General features: G+C 34.6%; 1 long non-coding RNA gene across 2 annotated transcripts in view; it reads left to right on the plus strand.

Moving 5' to 3' along the window:
- The window catches only part of LOC114010315 (uncharacterized), a 631,839-nt gene that overhangs the window by 464,627 nt on the left and 144,027 nt on the right, over positions 1-23,185 (plus strand). Inside the window, exon 5 of one of the 2 annotated variants that reach the window (XR_008745521.1) lies at positions 7,024-7,063. The exons of the other annotated variant lie outside the window; for it this stretch is intronic. This is a non-coding gene — a long non-coding RNA (uncharacterized LOC114010315). The remainder of the gene's footprint in view (positions 1-7,023; positions 7,064-23,185) is intronic. 2 annotated transcript variants of the gene reach the window in all.

Here is a 23,185-nt window from a genome sequence, read left to right on the forward strand (position 1 = left end):
TTTTTCTTAGCAACAAAAGTAATGAAAATTGAGTTTAATGATACATAAATAAAAATAATTAAATGGAAGCTAGTTGTAGTGGTACATTACCTGAATTAATATACAAGATTAAAAGACCAATAACCCAGAAACAATTTAGTTACTTTTCTGTTGTTATATAAAGTAGTGAACAATTTTGGACAAAAGTATGGTGCAATGTAGGACCAAGCTACTTATCATATAAACTTTCACTTCTTAATTATTTTTCTCTAATTATTTTTTAGTCACTAAAATGCACTGTATTGTTTCTGAAGTAATTTCTACCAAGAAAAGGTTGCATATTGTCATACTGAGCCATAAACTTTTGTGTTGTCCTTTCCTATTTCAAAATTCAAAGCCGACAAAAGCAGTAGAGTATTTTATTTTGTTAAGTGATGAAACTAGTCTGCATCAGTGTTGTAGATGTGATTTCTGTTGTGTGTGGGTTTTTTTGGTTGGTTTTTTTTTGTTGTTGTTGTTTCTGATAAACTCATGCACCCAATCCTGATCGTAGAGGATTTAATGATAAAATTCCTCTTCTATGATGGAAGCTGCATTGGCCTGCATTTAGTTTTCCATTAGTGCTTCCTTCTCTGTGATGGTGAAATTAAAGCACTTTAAGGTGAATTAGCATTCAGTAGTGAGCAGGCAGGAAAATCATATGGTGCTTTTGGAAAATTACATTTCTAAATTTAACTAATACAAATCCAAATATTTTTTTTTCATGAAAGTAGTAAGTGAAACTTGAATCTTTTTCCATTTTGCCTATCTATTGAATGCACTAACATATTATCATTTTATGAGTATTTCTGAATAACATCATAAGAAATGGTTTGTTAGGATTTTTTTTCTATGCTTTAATCAATAACAAAAAAATAGTTTCAGCCCATTAGGCCATATTTTTCTTTTCTGAAATATTTGTCATATAGTTCACAGGCAAAATTCTACAAATGTGTCAGGTTATTGTTTATGTGAAAGCACCTCTAGATCACTGTGTGTTTATCAGTAGTCAGTGACCTGTTACAATAACCTTTAAAACCTAAATAACAGACTCCACTGTTATTGATACTGACACTTGCTCCATCTGTTTGTCATATGAGGATGAACTTCCCCATAGTTCCAACTGGTTTTCATTGAATATTTACCCCATGAACGTATCTGAGATACAAACAACATAAATTTTATTAGTATACACCATTTAGCAATAATTCTTCATTTTCCATTACAGATCTTATATATTCATATCAAAGCAGAATAGTATTAAGGTGACTGTGTTTTTGTTGGAGTCAATTAAAAATTAGGAATTTCCTGCACTAAAACATTCTTTTTCCTCCCCTGAGAAATTTGAATTGAAAAACGCATGAACTTCCTTAACTGGAAAAGAAGTTTAACTTTTTTGGGAATGTTGGTGGGAGAACGGAACATGGAAAGCATAAAATATTAGATTTCCCATGATAAAAAAAAAAATAATATGCAAATAAGCATGTTCATTTGCAAAAAGCTAGACTGGAAAAAGTAATTTACCCATGTTATTAGCAGGCAAAATGGAAGATTGTACTGGTTTTGCATGCACTCATATTTTGAAAAAATAAGGAAAACCAAGCACTATATGAAAGCAGCAGCATGTTCTGACATTCTTTTTAAGAACTGAATAGTGAATGTGTGTGCTATATAGAGGCAGAGACCAGCAGGCAATAATACTATATAACAGTGGCCTAAGAATGATTACTTAACGTTTATATAATAAGCAAATCAGAAATTATTGAAGTAACATTATTAAGCTGAAAACACTCCTTTATCCAAAGTCATGCCGTATTTCTAGCTTAACATTTCAGATTTACCAGCCTTTTGCTGTTTAAACCCACTTTCTGTTTGAAAGATTTACATCCAGTTAACTTGTCATTGATATCCCTGGAGCTTCTGAATGCTGTCAGAAAAAAAAAACCTTGAATGTTTTAGGAGTGAAATAGTGACAATGAAAGAAAAAAAAAACCACCACATTTAAATACCGTAAGTGATTTTTTTTTTGTTTAAATTTAGACAGCAACAAAAGATAATCTGTATTTAATCTTCAGGAAATCAAATGAATTCACAGGTCAGTGCTGGGCAAGTAGTAGGGAACTCAGGTACACTTTTCTGTTATTCAGTACAGTGATATTTTTTTCATAAAACAGACTTGGTGTGTTTGGAGGCAACACATAATAAATGAAATATAAAGTACTGCATTAGAATAGGAGGCTTACAATGATAAGATCATAGAAATCCAAGCTAATATTGCCAGATGAACTATACTGACTTCTTTATGTCCAAAGACGATCTCCAAAAATGAAAGTGTGACCATTCCTTTCTCGTTTACTAAAAAGTATGATGAATATACCCTGCACAATTTGAAATGTTACGTTGATAGAGCTGCTGTAATATCTCCCTTTTGCCCCATGAGTTCTGAGAACGTAATCTGTAAAATAGTTCTTAAATGGCAGTCAATCCTAGCTCCACAAGGGTTAGTAGTGTATATTACAAACATATATTAACAGAAAGTTCAAATTCATGAGCCAAAAAAAAAAAAAAAAAAGGGGAGTGGGGGATGGGGAAGCAGCTTAATATATGCAAAAAATTTAATCCAATTTTTAATTGCCAGTCTAATCTGAACCTGCATGGAAGACCAAGTGCTTTCACATCAAATATCTGAATATATTTCTGGTAAAGAAATTGATAATTAAAACTTAAAGAAATTGTCAATCTAATTTTTTTCAAAATTCAAACTGAATTAGAATGACTTTAGTTTTTCTTTTTGTAAGAGGGAATAGATTCACAAAGCTAGCAGTGAGGGGATGACAACAGTTTCTCCTCATTGTCTTCCTCTTTCCAACCCACTCACTTCTACCCGCACAAAGCTGAGGAACTCACCATACGTTTTTTACGCCGTAACCGCTATATATATAAGACTAGGTTTCAACTCCTTCCCCCTGACTGGGATTTAAACCCTTATTTTCTACCTTCTAGGGAAATCACCTAACCACCAGCTATGCTGCAGCGCTGTGCCCTCACCTGAGCTATCTGAACTGCTTCTTTGACCTAGCTGTGTGCCTCCCAAGTGAACGCTTTAACCACCAGACCAAAGAGTCATTCTCTCTCTTTGACTTAGTATTTAAATAATCCATGCAGAACAGCTTTTTTCCATGGGGATCAAGAGAAGCCAATTATAGATTTCTCACTGGTTTAAGAATTCTTCTGGGAAAGTGAAAATGTGGGTTCAAGAACATGCAGACAAAGAGGGTCTTGAACCTGATTGTCCCACATTGTGTATCAGATGAGGCCCTAACCGCAGAGCTATTGAATACATGAAGGGTGTGTGTGTGTGTGTGTGTCTATTTCCATGAATGATTTACAAAGAGTGTGTAAACCTAATCTTTCATTTCCAGTTACTTATGTGTGTGTTTAAATAGCTTCTGCAGGGTTGCCTATGTCTCTGGCAAGTGTATTAATGATTGGACAATGACACTAATTTTAGGAGTAGTGAAGGGTAATTCTTCTCCACAGTTTTTTTTCCTAAATATTTCCTGAATATTTCTGTCAGTCGCAAATGAAATCAAAGTATGGTTTTCTTTGGTTTAAATGCAAAATTTTAGTTAAATTGGGGTGTGGGAGTGGCAGAGGAGGAAGACGACTGACTTATAATACCCCTTTAAAATCAAACTGGAAAATTTATTAATACACAAAGCCCTGCTGCATATGCTTCCGTGTTTCCTAACACTTCTTAATTCAAGAACCTGCACTGAACTAGCATGCTTTCATTAAGAAGGTCTAGTAGAACTTGCTAGCCACGAGAGTGCTCGTTTAAATTCAGAGACAAAGACCAATACAAAACCAACAGTGCCTGTTTATGAATAGTGAGTCGTATTTCTCTACCGCTTACACTGCCAAAGAATGTGAGGAAAAGCCAAAATAAAGTATAGATTAAAATTTTGATAAGGAAGGGGAAAAAAAGCCAACAAAGTATTTCGGGCAAAGGTCACCTATTGATCACTTGCAGGAAAATGTCTCAGTAGTGTGTAGATACAGAACAAGTTGTTAAATATTGCAAACCTGCCCGGAGTCACACAGCAGATTTGCTGATACCAGTTGTGAAACCCAGAGCTCCTGAGTCTTAATTCAGTGAATGGTCATCCCTTCCTTTAGGGCTGTAGTAAAGGAATAAGAATAGTAGTGTGCCATCCCCTAACTATAAAGAGAGCTTGGTTTTAATCTTTATTTCCCAACCTATCTTTTGCTTTAAATCAGTGAACAGATGGTCAAGAACGTAACGTATTTTCATCTCCAGGAGATAAACAAGTGAAAGATCAAGACATAATCCAAAGAGCTTACTAAAACTTCATAAATTTGTTTTTTCAGCTCTCAGTTTCAGAATTTTACCTGGGAAAATGAAGAAGTTCTTTTCTGGTTACATGTATTCAGAGAGCTCCGCTGTGCATTTCATGGGGGAAGGGAACAGTCTTTGCACATTTAGCGTCCTAGATACCCAGATCTGCTGTGGAGGGCAGATATACCATAGCAGGCATTTAGGCAGCTCTGGTGCTCTCACTTTAAATTGCAAGATTTTTATGAAGTATCTAACAGATCTGTTGTGTTGCTGGTGCTTCTTTTTATTAAATGCTATTTATATGAAAATGTTTTCTGAACTACAGGGGTGAAAACAATCATAAAATGCAAATAATCAATCTTTATTTCTTTCCTCCAACTCCCACCCCCTTAGAATTGAACAGCATATAAGAAAAATGGTAATAAAACCGCGTAATAATAATTCTTAGACATGTTCTGTATGTTGTTTCTTATGTAAGAATCTTACCTTTATAGATTTCACAAAATGAGAAAAAAAACCCCACGTAGTTAACAGTATACAAGATAAGCACCCAAGATATAAATCTCTAAGGTGAATATCCATTCTTATAAACTAAATCCAGATATGAAGCATTGGTACATGGGCAACTTCTGAACAGACTTCAGGGTTTGAAGAAACCTGTAACATGTCTGAAACCAGCAGGGCACGCGAACAGGGGTGTGTTTCTTCTGTAGTGCCTATCCAGCACAGCTGGGGAGCTAACTGGCAGCAGCAACCAGACGCAAAGTTAACAGGAACAGAGCAGGAGAAGGTGCTGGAAGGATCAAAAAGTGAATTGTTGCAGTGATTATTTTTTTTTTTTTTTAGAAAATGTCTTTCAGGATATCCCTCAGTTATCTCAGCATGTCTCTTTCAGGATTTCCCATGGTTAACTCCCTCCTGGTACACAGTATGTATTCTGTATCAAATCTGCTTCCCTCAACTTAAATACTGTGCTATCATTGAGATAAAATCTTCAACAACGCTTGCCCCCTGAAATTGTTTTCTTTATTTTACCTGGTATCAGAAGACTAAAATTAATATTTGGAAAAATCTGAGAAAGAAAGAAAAAAAAAAATAAAACAATCCCACAACCACCCAAAAAACCCAAAACTGAAACTTGCAAACATGTGACCCTGTCCTGGCTTATTTTCCTCAAAAACAAGCAAAATTTAAGAATGTAAACTAAGAAATATTTTATTTAAATTAACCTAATTAACATAAAGCCTGCTTTCTTCACAATGCATTTATGTTGAGCACATATGAAATTGCAGTTCTTTATGTTCTTCATTAGTAAGTAAGCTTTTAAAAATGTGGTGGTTGACTTAGTATGTATTAGATGATCAGATGCCTCGAGCTTTCTGCTTCAGGGCCTCTGTCTTCTTGAGTCAAGCCTGTACTGAAGCCTTAGTTATTTTTCTGCCTGTCTTTATGTTATTTAGTAGATATAGTTAATCACCAATTACATGAACGATGCTTTGCAAAATGATTTTCAAAATCCGTAAATATTTACCAATTGGAATAATAATGCTCAGTGCTTAAGGTTTCAGATATGGACTACTGAAGTACATATTTATTTTGTGTGAAATTATGCTTACAGTCTATGGGATGTCCCTTCATTCACAAAAAATAATTAGAAAGTCTGGGTTTATGTTCTTGCTCAAACAGTAAATTATTTAGGTCCCAAACAAGGAACTGGAAATATATGACAAGTGCAACTTTTAATAAAATATTTCTAATGATGTTTTAATTTGGTTTATACAAGGCAGACAAATGTTCACTCTTTGTAGAATTGATATACTGCAGTTAAAATCATGGTTTTTTTTTTCTTTTCTTTTTAAATTATTTTTACTTTTCCTATAAAAATCCACAATCTCCTGAAGCATAGCTATGTAGAGTAGAACTGAATCTTTCTACTACATATCCCCCGCCTGGGTGTCACACCAAGGCCACTTAAGTCACTTCAGCACCAGAGATGTTTCGAAACACTTCCTCTGAGTACTTTAATTGTTCATCAAGATCTAACCCTTTGAACATTGCTTTAAGGCATTTTGCCTCTGCTCTGAGTCACCGAAGCAAAATTGGAGCATCTGGATGCAGTGTCAAAATAGCCCAGGCAGCTTCAGTGCAGCACCCAAGTGGATAATCTCAACACAGAATACAAACACTGCATTAGCGATTGCCGGGAGGCTACAGTTCATCTTCCTCTGAAATACAATACAAGAAAGTACAAGAAAAGTTAAAGGATGATACTTTTTTTTCTTCATCTCTTCTGTTGTGTGAACAAAGAATCAAGCTGTGTTTCGATGCTTTGTCAAGTGTTTGGCAGGATTTTCAATCCTCGTTTGCCCTACTAATTCACTGATTTTTCTCTTTGGACAAAGCAGTGAATGATTTCTAGCTACAGTTTATGCTGTATTAGATATGTCAATGCAAAAGAGGCAAGAAGGTATCTAGTAGATGATCTTACCTCTGAATCAAAGTAGTTGAAGAAAAAGTATGATAATATTTTAGTTGTCTATTAGTAAAATAACATCTAATTATACTCTGTGAAGTTGTACATAAAATTTCCATAATTCTGTGGGTTATGTGAAATTATGTTCATTTTGCTTTGTTTGCTTTCACAGCTGGCAGCAAAATTTTATTCCCTTGATTGAAATGTGCATTGTAAGTAACTCTCTTTGTTTCTCCCGTTGAATTAAGATTCACATTTTATTCTTCCGAATCTGCTAAAATCTTATGGATAAAACTAGGTTATTTCTTGAAAACTGGTGCACAATTAATACTCTATAAGAGCCCATGAGACATCTGGCATGTGGCTACAGGTACAATCCCCAAGACAGATTTCTTTTGCCATAGGCAAGAATAGTTTATGTAAGGCTTAGGCCAACAGGTCAAGAAATATAAATGCAGAAGCATGCTAAACATACCACCTGACATCAGGCTCTGCCTGGAAATACTGTATTCCAAGTCTCTTACGTGGTTGATCTGTAGAGTGCATACCAGAATGAATACTGGAGAGCAGAACTGGGGCACAGCAGCATATATAGTCTGTTTCCCAGCTACTTAGTTTTCTGACTATACGTTTAGGATTTTATATTTTATATGTATATACAGTGGAACTAAATGCAAACAGAAACATCAGACTGATTTGAAGCCTTGTTATTTTTATGCAATTGAGGTAATACATGTATTTTGTGTATATTTATAAGAAAACAACATACAAAAAAATCATTAGTTTTTCAATGATACTAAAAAAAACTCTGCTAAACACACTGCTTCACATTGCTATTAAAACTATTCACACTACTCTTACAAATGCAGTACCCAAATATATTACACTTGGAACATGTCAAGTAAATGGGTGACACTTTTTCTAACGTGTCTAACTTCTATTAATTTAGTTAGTATTCATTGTAATTACACTGATCATAATGAATTAATTTAGTGTTAGTGTGAACATTATACATCTTTTCGGGAACACCATTATAATTCAGCAATAATTAATGTACATATTAAATGGAGCCTTACTACTCAATGATTTTATAAAGCCATGTTGTTTCATTTGGAAAGCTTTAAAGCAAGTTGTGTTTAATCTGATTGGTATTCTGATTGTTGCCAAGAGGTATTCAGCAATGGCAAAGGGCAGTTCGCATTGAAAGACTTGTTAACTTTTCAGAGAGATTCCACGTTTGCACTTGTCTACTGATCCACTTATAATTTAGCATTTGAGGCAAGATACTTCGTGGCCATGATGGTGCAAAAAAACTGTCTAACTATCCCAAACCATGAAAAATTTCTGATGCTTCAGATCTTATCTGATAAAGAAGACCTGTGTGAAGCACTGCAGAACCTATGTTTTATGATTTTTCTTCCATTCTACCCTCCAAGACTAATCCAAAACTGAGAACCAAGTATTTTCCATATATCACACATCAACACAATTAGGTGACTCAAAGGCATCTGTGCCTGCTTCAGGGAGCTACATAAAAATAGTGAGTAGAGGAAACATAGCAGAAGAAAAATAGCCATATTGGATTAGGATAAGAATTGTCTGTCTGGTGTCCTGTCTCTGGACAGAGATTATTAATGCCCACAGAAAGGTAGGAATAAGATGATAAGTTTCCAAACATTCCCCAGCCACCAACAGTTTTAGCCAAAGATATTTCGTCACACGTATATGGTTTCCAACGATTAAGATTTTATTGGCTTTCTCTTCCCTTAATCTAGTCCCATAAACCTATTTAAACCCTAGAATAGTGCGCTTTAACAATGATTCTGCATGGGTCTGCTACCCTGTTCATTTTATGCATTAAGAACTAATCTTTTATTTATTTTTATTGTGACTTCTTTTAGCTTCATTTGAGTCAGTATTGCATTGGATTTGATTGAGCTGGAAAAACAGTAAACAGTTAACACTTATCCATTCCCTCTTTGCCACCAATTGAGAGTCTCATCTACATCCTTCTTTGAAGATCTTATTTTCAAGTTAAGTATCCTACTCTGCTGCTGTACAGAAGCTGTTGATCATCTTTGATACCCCTTTTTGGGTTTTGCAGTTTTCAAAGTATGAAAGGTTCCTAGGTTTATACTGTTTCAAAATTATTCCCACAGATTTTCTTCTCAGTTTCTTACTGAATACTGACATTGAACAGTTATGCAACTATTGGCTCATTTCTCCACAAATTGTCAGCTCCCAGCCCACTATGTTATATGCAATGTTAAGTTCCCCACCTCCATCTCTCTCCCTCCCCCGCCCTTCCCTTGTGCATCACTTTACATTTATTTACAGGGCATTTAATCTGCCATGGTACTGCCTTGTCACTCAGTCTTGTAAGTAATTTCTGGAATTCTACATTGTCTGTCTTTTTCCTGACTATCCCATATAATTCTGATCAGGAACATTCTTCGCCAACTCTCATGCTGTTTCCTAGATCATTTATGAATGTTGAACAGCACAAGCCATAGAAAAGGTCTTTGCAAAAAGTCTGAAGGCAATGTCTCTCAATTTGCAGGAACTAGATATTTACTCCTAACTTGCTACTACTTGGCCTTTAAAGTATGTTATACATGCCTGCCTTCTTATCCAGTTACTTTTTTTAGTAGACCTTTTTTTAATGGTTTGTTGAGAAACCTAAGCAAAAGCCTTTTGTAAATCCAGGATAGACTCCAACTAAGCAGCTCCAGGCAACCAAATCATTAGTATTCGTGTGTCTGTTCAGCAACACAAAGTACTTCATTAGGTCTGCAAAGTAGGAATTTCCTTTCCAAAAGCCATCTTTACCCTTCCAAAGTATAGCATATTTATCCAAGGTCCACTCCAGTTTTCTATTACAGTTTCTACTAACTTGCCTAATATGGACTTAGTCACACAGACTGTCTTTGTTTACAACTACTATTTAACTTTTTAATCAAATTTATTTTCACTGCATTTTACATTTTCTAGCTCTCAGTACCTTCGCAATTTTAGGTGAGAGAGAATGCAACATCAATAGTCAATAAGTTGTTTCACCTGTAAATTCTCTAATAAATCTTGAGTGAATACTATCTTACCTAGTGATTTGTTACTATTAATTTTCTCATTGCTTCCCTTCTCCTTCAAGTGGATATTCCCACTGAGAGTTATTAGGCTACATACATTATTACACAGCAAGCAATCTTTACCTGTAGTTTTACTAAATATGTCAATGCAATGTTAATTAATAAGAAGTCAGTTGATCTACGAACTTCCGACTTCTGTTCTACTGATATATATGACATTGGGCAAATCACTTAACCTCTGCACTTCTTTATTGTTTCCCTTCCTAAAATGGAAATAACAGAATTAGTGTTCCCTTTAAAACTGTTGAGCTTTACAGATTACGTTGTCTAAGTATTCTTATTTATTTTTCACACTAAAATTAATTAAAATTTGGAATATGATAGTGGGTAAAATAGAATAAATTTTAACAGTTATGAAATAGATACCCCTATGAAAGAGAGAATCAGAAACTAACTGGAACTGCCCTAGAATTAAAAAAAATAAGAAAGTTCTTTGGTTACTTCAGAAAAATAAAAGATGAAAACAAATGGTTTTTTACACTACATGCTGAATTTCCCTACTTACATTTATAAATGTCCTGTTTTGGAGTGATGCATTAAGGTATTAATTCTCCTCCTAAATCTTTATTGTGGTTTTATGTCATATAGACGTATACATAGAAAATCAAGATGTATCCTGTCTTAATTACTCAGAAATATTGAAAATACTTGTTGATATAGTGGAATAAAGTAGATAGACCAGCGCACTTGCTGCAAGTGTTGCTTCTTATTGAACTCTGCAGCTGCCACATGTGAAGTGTTGATGAAATTTTTATCCTCCTCTTGTATTAGAATCTTCTCTGTCTTTCCAGTTTTGAAGTATCCTTCTCCCTTTCTCAGGCAAAATTAATTCATCCAGTAGCTAGCTTACTGCTTCTATATATAGGAGACTGCAGCATTAAACTTCAAATAGATCCAAATCAAATCTAGTTACGTTCAATATGTAATGTTTGAATGTGTGTGTTGAAAGCTTGGTTTTGTAAAGTAAATCAGACAAGCATGTTCTCAGTACTGCTGTTCCAATTGCGGTATGCCATCCAGCTTTCAGTGTCATCAAGCGCTTTTCTGTTCAGATCTGATCTTAGACTCTATGGGAGTCTTCTACTAATTCTTTCTTATAGTCTAGTGATGGTTAAGAACAGTCCTGTCTACCTTAATGTTGTTCCATATCGTGCTATTGGATTTTTTATTTTTTTTAATAAATAACAATTTAAAAAATCATTAAGATTTTAATCATTAAGATGCATTTAGCTCCAGTTACCATTAGTGACTCACACCTGTTTGCAGAGGTACTGAACTCTTAACACCTATGGCTGAAATGCAAAGGAGATGTTGATTCAAAGTACCTGTAGGAATAAGATTGCTAACACACAGAGCTGCTTAATGTTTTCTAAAAATTGTATATCTTATTCTAGTTTTAAATTTTATTAAATATATGATTTGCTATTTCTGTGAAATACTATTTTGTTCTTACTTGAGAAGGATAAACTGTTTCTTTCTGTCTTCAGAGGTGACAAAAATATTTAAAAAGTTCAATGACAAAATTAGTGACATTTGAATTTTTTGTTGAAAAAATGCCAATATGTAGGAACAATTTAATTTATTGTTTTTCATGCATGCTTTGGAGACACACTTGATGTGATTTTTACTCATGCTTATTTGGTGGCCCTAATGAAAGTGTGGATTAGGCTCACTCCTACCTATCTGGTTTGGCCTGGTTTGGATAGATAGTAGGTTATTCTTCCTTTTTAATCTGATACATTAATCTATAGTTTCCAGGCAATTATACTGTCTCTTTTCTTTTAAAAAGATACTCCACATTCTTCCATCTTGTTTCCATACATCTTCATTTTGGATCTGACTCTATTAGCATTTATTCTTTTGTTTCCTTTTTCTTTCAACTCCTTTGTCACTTTTTAAAGGCCTTTTTTCTGACTCACAGTTTTTCCTTTCCTGACCAGTCCTGATGTTTACCTTTTTAAGTACCTGTATGATAGCTGTTGTGGAGCTGTTCTTTGGAAATGCAAATATTTCAGTTTCATCAGTCTCTCAGTGGTGTATCTAGTTCTTTTACAATAGCATAAAGGAAAGATGGAGAAATGACTATGTGGGAATACTCATGTTTTCTCATGGAAATACATGAAACCAGATATTAATCCAAATATAAATTGTCTTTAAACTGTGCTTGTCTTGAATCAATTTAATTAAAAGGAATTTAAAGGAACCAGGAGATTTTTTTCTTTCTGACTGGGAATCCAAGCAAGGAGGCTCAGATTGCAAGTTAGGTGTTGTGTGCCCTGCGCTGAGCACTCTTAGGGATTCTGTTCCATTGCTTTCACCGAAGCTTTGCTTTTAAAGGTGATGATTAGGACCTATCTCAGTATAGGAATTCAAAGAAATAAATACCTAAACGCATGCTGTCTAAAAAATACATAATACACCATGTTTTGGCTCAGGGCCCCTTTCTATAGTGTTATGTAAGCACCCAGAAAAATGGTATTCGCAATGAAAACCTTTAAAAATCTTTTCCCGTGCTTGCTTGCAGGCACTGATTTAATGCTAATGTGACAGCTAAGATTTTGGTGAGAGACATTTTTATTTCCTTGATAAGAGAAGTGTTACACATTCTGAAAACCAGACAGATTTTTCTGGCCAGTGTCTCCTCATGTTTGTGCCAGTAGGGATTTGCTGACTACTCAAACTATCTTTCACAGGTTAACACGTGTCTATCTTATACAGAAATGTTTATCTTCCTTTCTGACATTTCTCTAAATGGTCTTACTTTTTAAAAAATGAAAACAGACTTTGTTGTTGTTAATAAGTGGCTACCTAATGCTCCCCCCCAAAAAACTGCTAGACTTTTATAATGCAAGACATCAATTTAGGATGAGCTTGCATTCTAGCAAATAAAATTATATTTCTTACACAATATATTCACAATTTGTAGTAGACTCTTTTCCAAAAATAACAATGAAAAGACAATATTATAATCTTGATAATGTTTATAATATTAGAAAAAGGTTTTGATACATTAAATTGAGCTCCACTGTATTTCAACTGTGATACTGGATGAAAAGTCCTTTATTTTTTATTTGTTCTATCAAGGCCCATTTATACATTGATACTAACCACAAAACATATTATTTAATCTTTCCTGTGGTAATTCAGAAATTGTTGTCTATCACACCAGATCTATATTTTATATATCGTGTATTCTAATGCATATATTCAAATCTCTGTGCCACCTTAATATTTTTCATTTGTATGTAATTTTGTGGTTTTGAAATTTATAATTGAATTTATTTCATGCCTTTGCCAATTTTTTTAACCTTTGTGGCAGGACTTTCATATAATGGTAATTGCAATTTAGGGGAAATCTTGAAGAATCTGAATGGAGGAAAGATAATACCACTCTCTCTCTACCTTTTTTGAACAGGAAGTGTGGATTTGCTTCTCAGTTTGTGTGTTTCAAAGGTGATGTATTTGGACCAAAGCAGAAATTCCTAGCAGTAATTTCTAGGTTTGGGCCCAAAAGTTTAATACTTCTCTATGTTTCACTCCAACATTTAAGTCCTTAATTGAGTAAAATGAACTTCTGAACTTACTATATGCTGATAGATCCAGCAATTGTATTAACATGTTTCTACTAAAAGTGATCACTTCATTCTGATATTTAGATGTCAAACAGAATTCAGTTACAGGCCCACAGAAATATATGGAACTTTATAGTTAAATATCCCTAGATATTTACAGATAGAGCAACTGATTATTATGAATTAAAATCTATTAATATTTTCAAAGTTCTTACAACTGTAAGAGCTATAGATTGGATTTCCCTTTTTGAATGAAAACTGGGAATTGGAAGACCGGTTGTATTTCAGCTAAAAAGAACTTCTCAGTTAGGCAGTGATTTGTGTATGAGGCTTCTTCTCTAGTATGACTTTGCATTGTTTTTCAGAAAACAATAAAAAACAATAAAACCCAGAAAACAATTAGTCATTGCTTGGTTTGGTATTTTGGTCAGGTAGACAGAGTATTCCTACAATTGTCACCGATATCATCCCATATGACATTTTCATTTCTCAATGCAGCGTCTAAAGCCAGTAATCCTGAAAAGTGTGATGAAGTACTCTTATCTGTAATGATTCTGAATCAAAAGAAACATGTTTTCTGTGTGTTTAACCACTGTGCCAGTTTTCCTAGTTTGAAATCTTAAGAATTGTTTTATAAATGTATGGTTTGTTCAGATAAACATTTTCAATAGGGGTAATGATAGAAGTGATCCATTGATCTGGAAATGGCCATGGTTCTTTCCCAGTTTCTGTTGTTTCTCACCACAAGAGACTGTGAGAGCAAATATTTCACTTGGTATCAAATTCCCCCATTCAGTTCACTATACTGTTAGAACAGTACTAATTCAATCCCCAGGTCATTATCAAGCTGTTAGTGTTACCTTGATGAGATAAGGTGTCCTGAACTGTGGATACCATGGAGTTCATACTGGTATTACAGCTTGCTTCCATTACCTGAAAGGCATTTTCTTATGCTTAAGTTTAGCTAAACAAGTATTATATTTTGGAAATAAAAAGTATCACAAATTTTAGACTATGAAACAAGTGCAGCATTTACATGTATGAACAAGAAAATACCAGCAGCTTCCTCAGGTTAGCAGTAGTCATACATGCTCACTGTTTTGTGTTTCAGGTAATGCATTTGCATCTGAACCTATTTCTTATTTGAATTCACGTGAAAGAGATATTTCAGATGTGTCTGGAGTATCATCTACTACATTAGATGTTACTCTACTAGCCCTTTCTTAATACATAGTTACGTGTTTAAGCATTTAAATGTACTGTGGAGTTGGATCTACCCTGTCGTTTGTCTTAGTCGTTAGTCTTCAAACAGCCTCTGTCTCAGACCATGGTACAAAGCAAGTGGTTGGAGTTACAGTATCGTTTTCCTTTGAAGCCTTCAGCCTAACATGATATTTTTATCTTCTTCCATGTGCCAAAGTAGAGGTATTTATCAGATTTTTGCAGAAAAAAAAGATTCTGACATATGTCATCCTTTTGTGCTTTGATGAGACTGCCTTAAACAGTTTCATTTCAACTTCCACACAAATTCACAACATAATTAATTAGACCAAGAAGCTCACTGGCCAAGCAAAGTCTATTTTAAATGAAATCAGAACTACCAAAGGAGAAAACTAAAGCATTTCAGAAAAGGATACTGTGTTTGCAACAAATTTCTTCTGGAGGAAAAAAGCACTTCCCAGTTAACTGTGGCTTTGTTATAGTTCAAATGGCTTTCTTACTGAATTAAATATGCTTTAGACAAACTGAAGATCTCTTAAGAGGGAATGTATACGGTTAGCACAGTGTAATAACTTAGACTGTTTTCTGCATTGCCCTCTAAGCCAGATGTCAGAGGATAAGAAGAAAAAGGATTAAATTTCATGACCATCACTGAAATTCTTTTCTTCTGAGAGGCAGGAAATAAGCAATTAGATTTAACAAGTGAGAGAGCTTCTGTTATATCTGGTTATAGTTATTCAGTCTCTCTCGATATATTCATTACCATATATATTTATTTAGTAACTAAAATGTGAGGCTATTAATACAATAACTGACCACATAATCAAAGTAAAATGCCCTACTTTCATAAAGTTTTGCAATTTCAGTTTATTTTTTTAAAAATATAGTTACATTAAAAATTATGCAAAATGTGTATGTATATTTGTATGTATAAAAGAACAGTTTTCTAGTTCTCCCCTTTTTTGGTGGGAAGGGATTCTAAATTCTGTTCATACTTCTGTACAGTGGTAATAGAAAAGACAAATAGTCTGAAATTTATTTCTTGCAAAGTTAAATACATTAGTTACATAAGTTACTTTAGCCACAGGGAGCATTTGACCTGCTTCATCTTATTCTTAATGAATAAAGCTACTAGTGATGAAAGGATCTGAAAAAAACCCCAAATAATAATATCTAGAAGGATGACTTTCTATACAGTGTTCTTTTTTTGTCCGAAAAAATTTCCAAATATTGTCTAAGGCTCTTTTCCTGCATGTTCCTGAAGATAAATTACTATACCACAAATTGCTGTAATCTACATCCAAAGATAACTGATCTGTTAAAATTCCTTAAATGTTGCCAACAGTACCAAAAAAATAACTTCTAACTGAATATTGTGGACAGCGACACAAACTGAGTGCAGTATTTCTTGCTCTCCTACAGCATCTGAGATGTAATAACGCACATTGCTGAGAGTACACCTTCACATAGACTATGTTTCTACTCTATTAAGCCTGTTCTCATTAACCTGCAAGGGTTAATTTGCATGCATTTAACTCAATACATGCCAGTCCACATTTTTTAAAATGCCTAATTAATTGTGAAGAAAGCTTGTCTTCAATATTATCCCTTAAAAATAACTCCAGTAAACTGTGACTGAAAATGATGTTATAGGCTATTAGGTATAATGTGGAAAAATAAGCGCTTAATCTGTATTATTATATTACTCTAAGTGCCGATGGCTGAAAGACTTTTCTACAGTGCCAGTATTCTTACATTTGTTGACAGTTTATGTGCACAAGCTGTGTAGGTGAAAGGGAAAATTTCAGCACCTCTTATAATCTGGTATATGTTTAAATTTCAGTAGAAAGGCTGTACAGCTATGATTATTTTTTTACGTGTTACTTTAATTACATGTAAATCTGCTTGAGCATCTGCTTTACCAAATTTGGAGGACAAATGTTAGAACAATTATTAGGCCCATCTTATCCCACACATAGGTAGACTCATGCCCTTATATACTGATCTGTACAAAGCAACTCTTTCCCTATCAATGACTTGAAAGTGTAATGCTAAGCAAGTTTTATTTGACCTTAGTTTTGATTTCCACAACTTTACCTCCTGTCCTTTCTTTGTCTTCATCTTGAGCAGCAAAGGTAATTTACAACAAATTGTTCTTGAGAGCAGAAGCAAATTAATTTTCTAAAGCATTGTCAGCACCACTGCAAATCTCTGCCAGTACTAAACTTGGTAGGGATGCTAATAGTTCATAATTTCTGATCTAGATATCATAATCTGAGGGTCTACAAAACGTATTTCCTAGTTTGTATATTAAATTCTTCATTATGCTCAGCTCATTTGTCTAAGACTGCAACTTTACCTCTGGTTTTTTTGGTTTTGGGTTTGTTTTTGTTGTTGTTGTTTTGATCAATTTATTTAGACCTCAATTCAAAGCAAAACTTCATAATCTGCATATAGACACTTGTAATTTGATCTCAGGCCGTTCCTGATGCAGATGATAGTCACAAAACTTTTCACATATTGCATCTTATTATAATTGCTCAACACTTGTATTAGCATAGCACACACTACTTTGTAGTCAAAAATACAGAGAAAACTCACTATCCAGAGTCACTTCCAGTAAAGTCTAAGACATAAACTTAATCTATAATTTACCATGTGTGATGGTTAAGGGAAAGATTATGGTCAATGGCTTCAAGACAACTGCTCAGTCTTCAAGTAAACAATTTTTCAAATAGCAAGAATCTATATTCTAGTTAGTTATTAGAGCTCTTAAGGCTTAGTGCCTATATTCCCTTCTACCAAAACCCAGTCCAACCTTACAAGCCAAGTTCTGTTAGCCATGTGTCTTTCTAGAGCACTCAGTAATGACCTTCTGTCCAACTACTCTTGGTTCTCACTAGATTTGGATGCAGCTGAGGTAGATATTTGTTGTTCTCTTCTACCATTGATTCTGGGCCAGCAGAAGAGCCATATGTCTGTAGGGTATTAGAGGACTGCTTTTCAGTGGGAAACCACGTTGGTGAAATTTTTAGCTCTACTCTACCACAGTATGATTATGTGTCACTAGTGAATTAACTGGAAATGCAGTCCTGAGCAAAAGAGTGTGGATAACCCGATTCATGTTCCTACATGCTGCTGTTGTAAAATACTGTGGTACATAAAGAAAATTGATAAGTGAATGTAAGTAGCAATTTAGAAAACAACTACTATGAAAAAGGAGTCAAATCATAGATCCATTAAAGTAAACAGTGTAACTCCCACTGATTTCATCCGAAAGAGTCACCTGATAGAACAGCACTGGTATATACTGTCCTAAGATACTGGTTTTTACAGCTTATTGTTGATGCTGCTGCCATTTTTAGAATAGGTGAAGCTTTACAATTGTGTTATTTTTTCATACATCTTAAAGTGTTTTTGCATAAAGATCCTGAATAGTAGGTAGCGTATTTTCTCCATTATACATATTTGCAAATAAACTAAAGAAGAATTAACAAAACCATTACACTCGGTTCATATATTCTTTAAGAATTGTCTGAATTAATTAACTCAGTATGAGAAGATTTTTATTTTCTTTTTCCACTTACAAAAAAAAAAGTATAAAGTGCAACACTACAGAATAATAATAGCAACATTTTCTCTCAATATTTAGCTCTGTCAGCATTAAGAATTGTGCTAAAACTAAGGCCACTTTTATACCGCTACCTTCTTGCACAGTTACAGATTTTCAGGTAAAATGCACTAGATGAGACTTCCTCGATAGAGGAGCAGTTTTAGTGTTGTCAGCTGCAGTTTTCAGAATCCAATGGGAGATTGACCAAAACTTTTCTGGTACTGAAAAATGACATTGCAGTATAGATGTATCTGTCTGCGTGTGCATGTACGCATGTAGGCACGTGTGACAGTCAGTGCTGCTGTCTTGTCTAAATGCATTAAGAACTGCAAATTTTTTTTTGTTACAAAAGCGCTGTCATCCTCCTCGTCCTCCCGCACTTTGCTCAGCAATTATTCCCATCATCCGAATTCCAAATCAGTCTAGTCTGCTCCACCTCCACATGAGTTCTGCCCTTCCCCAACTCACGTCTAGGCCTACCAACAGTCCTCATGTCTGGCTTGCTATGTCTGAATTCCCCTTCCCTTCTGTCACTACCAGCTTCTTTCCTGGCTATGGTGCAACAGCAGCTTGCTGGCTGAGTTGTTACCCTTCCTTTTCCATTTGTTGTTCCCTCCTGTGCAAGGTGCCCAGGAGGAAGCTGGGGTACTGGTCCATTGTTCACCAGGAGGCGAGGAAGAGGGCGGGCTGTACTAAGCAGTTTTCACAGCTTTAACGTGGAAGTAGACTGAAGGAGCAGGGACAACGCCATGCCTGCTTCCTGCGCTGGCTGAGAAGATGGAAGGTGGATAACTGGACAATGTTTACTCAGGCAGGGCTAAAATTCATCAGATTACCTTAGCTCCCTTTGTGGCACACTAAAAACTTAGTGGTTGTGGTTTGGGTTTTTTTGTTGTTGTTTTTTTGTTTGTTTGTTTGTTTGTTGGGTTTTTTAATATTAAAATTAGTGTCTTTATAAGAGACTTTTTCTACTGGTATTAGTTAACAGGTCACCTGTGAGGAGAAGAGATTTTTGCCATGAAGTGCTCAAAAATTTCCAGTCAGTTTCCATTGTAATCGAAATATTTGCTACCTAAAGCCAGTTTTAATTAATCTGCAGGTATAAAACATCCTTATTATTCCTTCTTACTTCCCATTGTGTAGTTTCTGACTTAAATCTATCAAAAAATGTCCTTTATGTTTTCAGTATACAAATTCTCAAAATGTATCATCAACAATATCAGAAATGCATTGTGTTGCAGTAAAAAGGCTCAGTATGTAATAAACATTGCAACTCTTTCACATGAGCCACAGGAAAAGAAGAGGCTAACTGCTACTGTACTTTATAATTTCCAAGCAGGATATAAACTCCAGCCCTGCAGAGTTGTTAAATCTCACTTATCTTGTTTATTATATGGTATTAGAATAGTAGATGGTTCTACCTTCAGATATCCCCTGCAGGAAAATTCTCTTATTTCCACTAAAATCTAAAAACTTTGACAATGTAGGAAAATAATTCTTATTAGAGCAGAACATTTTTTTTTATTATATCCTAATGTAATATACCGCTCTATGTTATTAGAGCATTTAAATTCATTTAGAGTTGCTACTGCTATTTTGTGCTTGTTGTCATAGGTGGTCTTTTTTTTACTGTCATTGTGAAAAAAAAAGGAACATACAGAGAAGTCAATAGGGTAATACAGAAAAAGTCTGAATCTGTAAGTGATCCTTGCTTCTTTTTACTTCTTGGAGCAAAGCACTGCATAATACAGTTAAGTCTAAACCTTTGCCCTTTAGTCTAGTATAACGGAATTTTCCAAATGGTGAAAAAAATAAAAAGGAATCCTTAAAGAAATGCAAACCAAAATCTAGAAATTAACTAGCAGCACTGTATATTTTTTAAAAAATTAAAAATAATAACATTTCAACAAAACAAACACCACACACATATATCTTCACACTTTTGATAACCAAAACATACAGTTATCTCAAAGTTTGGTGCGTCTGTTGGGGCTGCTTCAATACATCTGTTTTTTTGTGTTTAAAATATTGTGTACGGAAATGTTTGAGCCTGCAGAGTTTACTTGTTTCTCAGAAGAAGGGCTCTGCAGGAAAGAGTTTCTGTCCTGTGGAGATTATATACTCTGCAGGATCTTTTGCTCAGTGACCCTAGTTTATCCACAATTCATTTGTGTGAGTGAATCTTATGTCTCCCAGACAAACAAGTTTCAGATCATTAAGGTTGTACTCTCCTTGTTAGCAAGAATATATTATTGGCCAGAGGAATGCTATAAATTCCTTTTCAAAAACAGGGAAATAATGATTATAGAATTTGTTTTCAGTTTCGTTTACAACTTACTTATGAGTTGCTCCTTCTCCCGACTCAAGAATAAATTATTGATGAGGTTTCCCATCTCTGGACACAATTTTTTGGTATTCTCTTTGATCTTAAAGAATTTGCAGGCTTTTATGCAACATGGGGTAAATTTGGATGTCAACTTAACCTTCATAAGAGAAGACATAAAAGATAGCAGCAGTATCTATATAACTGTGAAATCATAATGATTTAGAAATAAACCCCCCCACATATAAAACAGGAGATGTCTTCTATCTAATATATTGTGTGACTAATGTATAAAGTTTACAGACTGGAAATAATACAAGAAACTAAAAAGAAAGCTTTGTGGTTGAGAAAAAAACACAAAACTACTTTCTTTTTTTTTTTTTTTTTAGATCTTTGGCATATAATATCAGAAAGGCATTTTGTTTTAAATTGCTCAGATTTACAATTTATCTTTGCCCATATTAATTACAAAAATTTATTAAATTCTAAAAAACAGGTTGTCTAGTAATGCATCATGTCAAATACACATTAAAGCCATATATATCAAAAGAAGTGTATGACTATTAACGTTATGGAATACTGAACAGCAGCAATTTTTGAAAAGACTATTTTTAACAAGTAAACTGTCCGATGAGTGTGTCAGTGTAATACATACTGTGCATACTCATAATAGTTTTGCAGTCAGTATTATGTATTCATTAACAAGTAATGTAATTTGTTTCATATTGAATATATCTCCTGTGCAGAAAACATAAAACTGGATTAGTTTGATTACTAAATATAATGTGTGAATTTAAATTCTGTTATTGTCATTCCTCCTATAATATGAGACCTAAAGCGAAGACATACTGATTTTGTTACTCATTGTATTTTAAAATTTTCGTAGTTTTCTGTACAGTGAGCAGCAAAGAGAATCACCTGCTTCAATAATCAGATTTTTAAATTCACCTATTCTTATAAAATATGTGAAAGACAATCAAATCACTATGAAAGCAAAGATACTCTCCAGAAAGATTTCACTGTTACTGATATTCAGCTTGATTAGGCATACTCTCTCTGTTTACCCTAGTTCAGAAGACTGGGTTCAGCTTGAGTATACCAAATCTAGTTGTTTTAAGAAATGTCTATAACTAGAATTACATGCGTGAGAATTAAATGACTGTAAATAAATAACCATTTGCTTCTATTTAAAATGGTCATGCATGCATATGACACCACTGGCCAAAATGCAAGCCTTCAAAATATATGGTGTTCTGTGATTAAGAAGAGCGAAGGAGTATAGGAGATAAATCTGTAGTGTAAGATTTCATCTCATGTTGCTGGTGTTATTTAGATCTCAGATTTCACCATGTATTTGGAATGATACAGAAAAGGAAATTTTCAGAGGTGCGATTTATTGTCTTTGTATGATCATTCTATTTTTCATTCGCTGTAATTTTTTTCTTGATTTGTCCCACTTCATCAGTGACTCTTTATTTTGACCAGTACTATATAATAGCAATTAGGGCTTATATACTGCTGTATTTTCTGAAATTCTTAAAAGAATTCTCATTTCTGACTTTTGCTCACCTTTTTGTTCTCCATTTCTTGCAATGCAGTATTGCAAATACAATTTAAATGTCAATCATCTTTTGTCCTTCCATTCTTTCACATCATGTCTTTGAAGATAAAAAACCTCACAGTGACTTTAGACTTGCCAGGATTAGCTCCTTGGTGTTTCTGGAAAGCAAAACAAAGAGGCTGGGGAGGGAAAAAACGGAATAAGATTTTCTAATGCAAGAGTATAATAGTCATATAGTAGATTGTCTCTTGACTTTCTGAGCTCTTTTTTTTTTTTTCCTTTCTTCCTTTTTTTTTTTTTTTTTACTTTGTCTACAAATATCTCTAACTTTTTTATGTGCTTCATATACATGTTGTTGCCCAGCAGATGCTTTTCTCAGTTTCCAAATGGCATTTTCAACTTCAGGGAAGTCAAATTCCAGTGAAGTGCCACTCTTTTGTATGCAGGTGCTCATTCATCAGAAATGAAATACTTCAAGGAGGCATGTCAGTTCCTATACATTTCTGCCAAAAGGTAGAAAATTTCAAGTGGCAACCTGTCTGGTTCCCTGTCATCTTACACAGCAGTGGCCGCCCTGGTCAGCTTGAGCACCCCGAGTACCTGACTGCTTACGGCGGTATGACAGGGAGTGCCCTGTAGCTTAAGACCTGGGGCTTCCTCCTGTTTTTTTCAGTAAAAGAATATGTTTGTGGTCTACTAAGCCCCCAGCTAAAACCCTTCAAGCCTGGAGTCAGTGAAACACTGTTAGGGATGCCGAAGGTTTAAGGTCTCCTCAGTTCTCAGGAGGCTCTGTGTGTGTCCCCTGGCCATTACCCTCAGCACCACGTGGCCTCTCCCACCCTAGAGGGGTCTCGGCCAGGTCCCCCCACAGCTAGAGGATTGGGTAATGAATACCCAG

Source organism: Falco peregrinus, chromosome 2 (genome assembly GCF_023634155.1).
Source record: "Falco peregrinus isolate bFalPer1 chromosome 2, bFalPer1.pri, whole genome shotgun sequence".
In the NCBI taxonomy this organism is placed as follows: domain Eukaryota; kingdom Metazoa; phylum Chordata; class Aves; order Falconiformes; family Falconidae; genus Falco; species Falco peregrinus.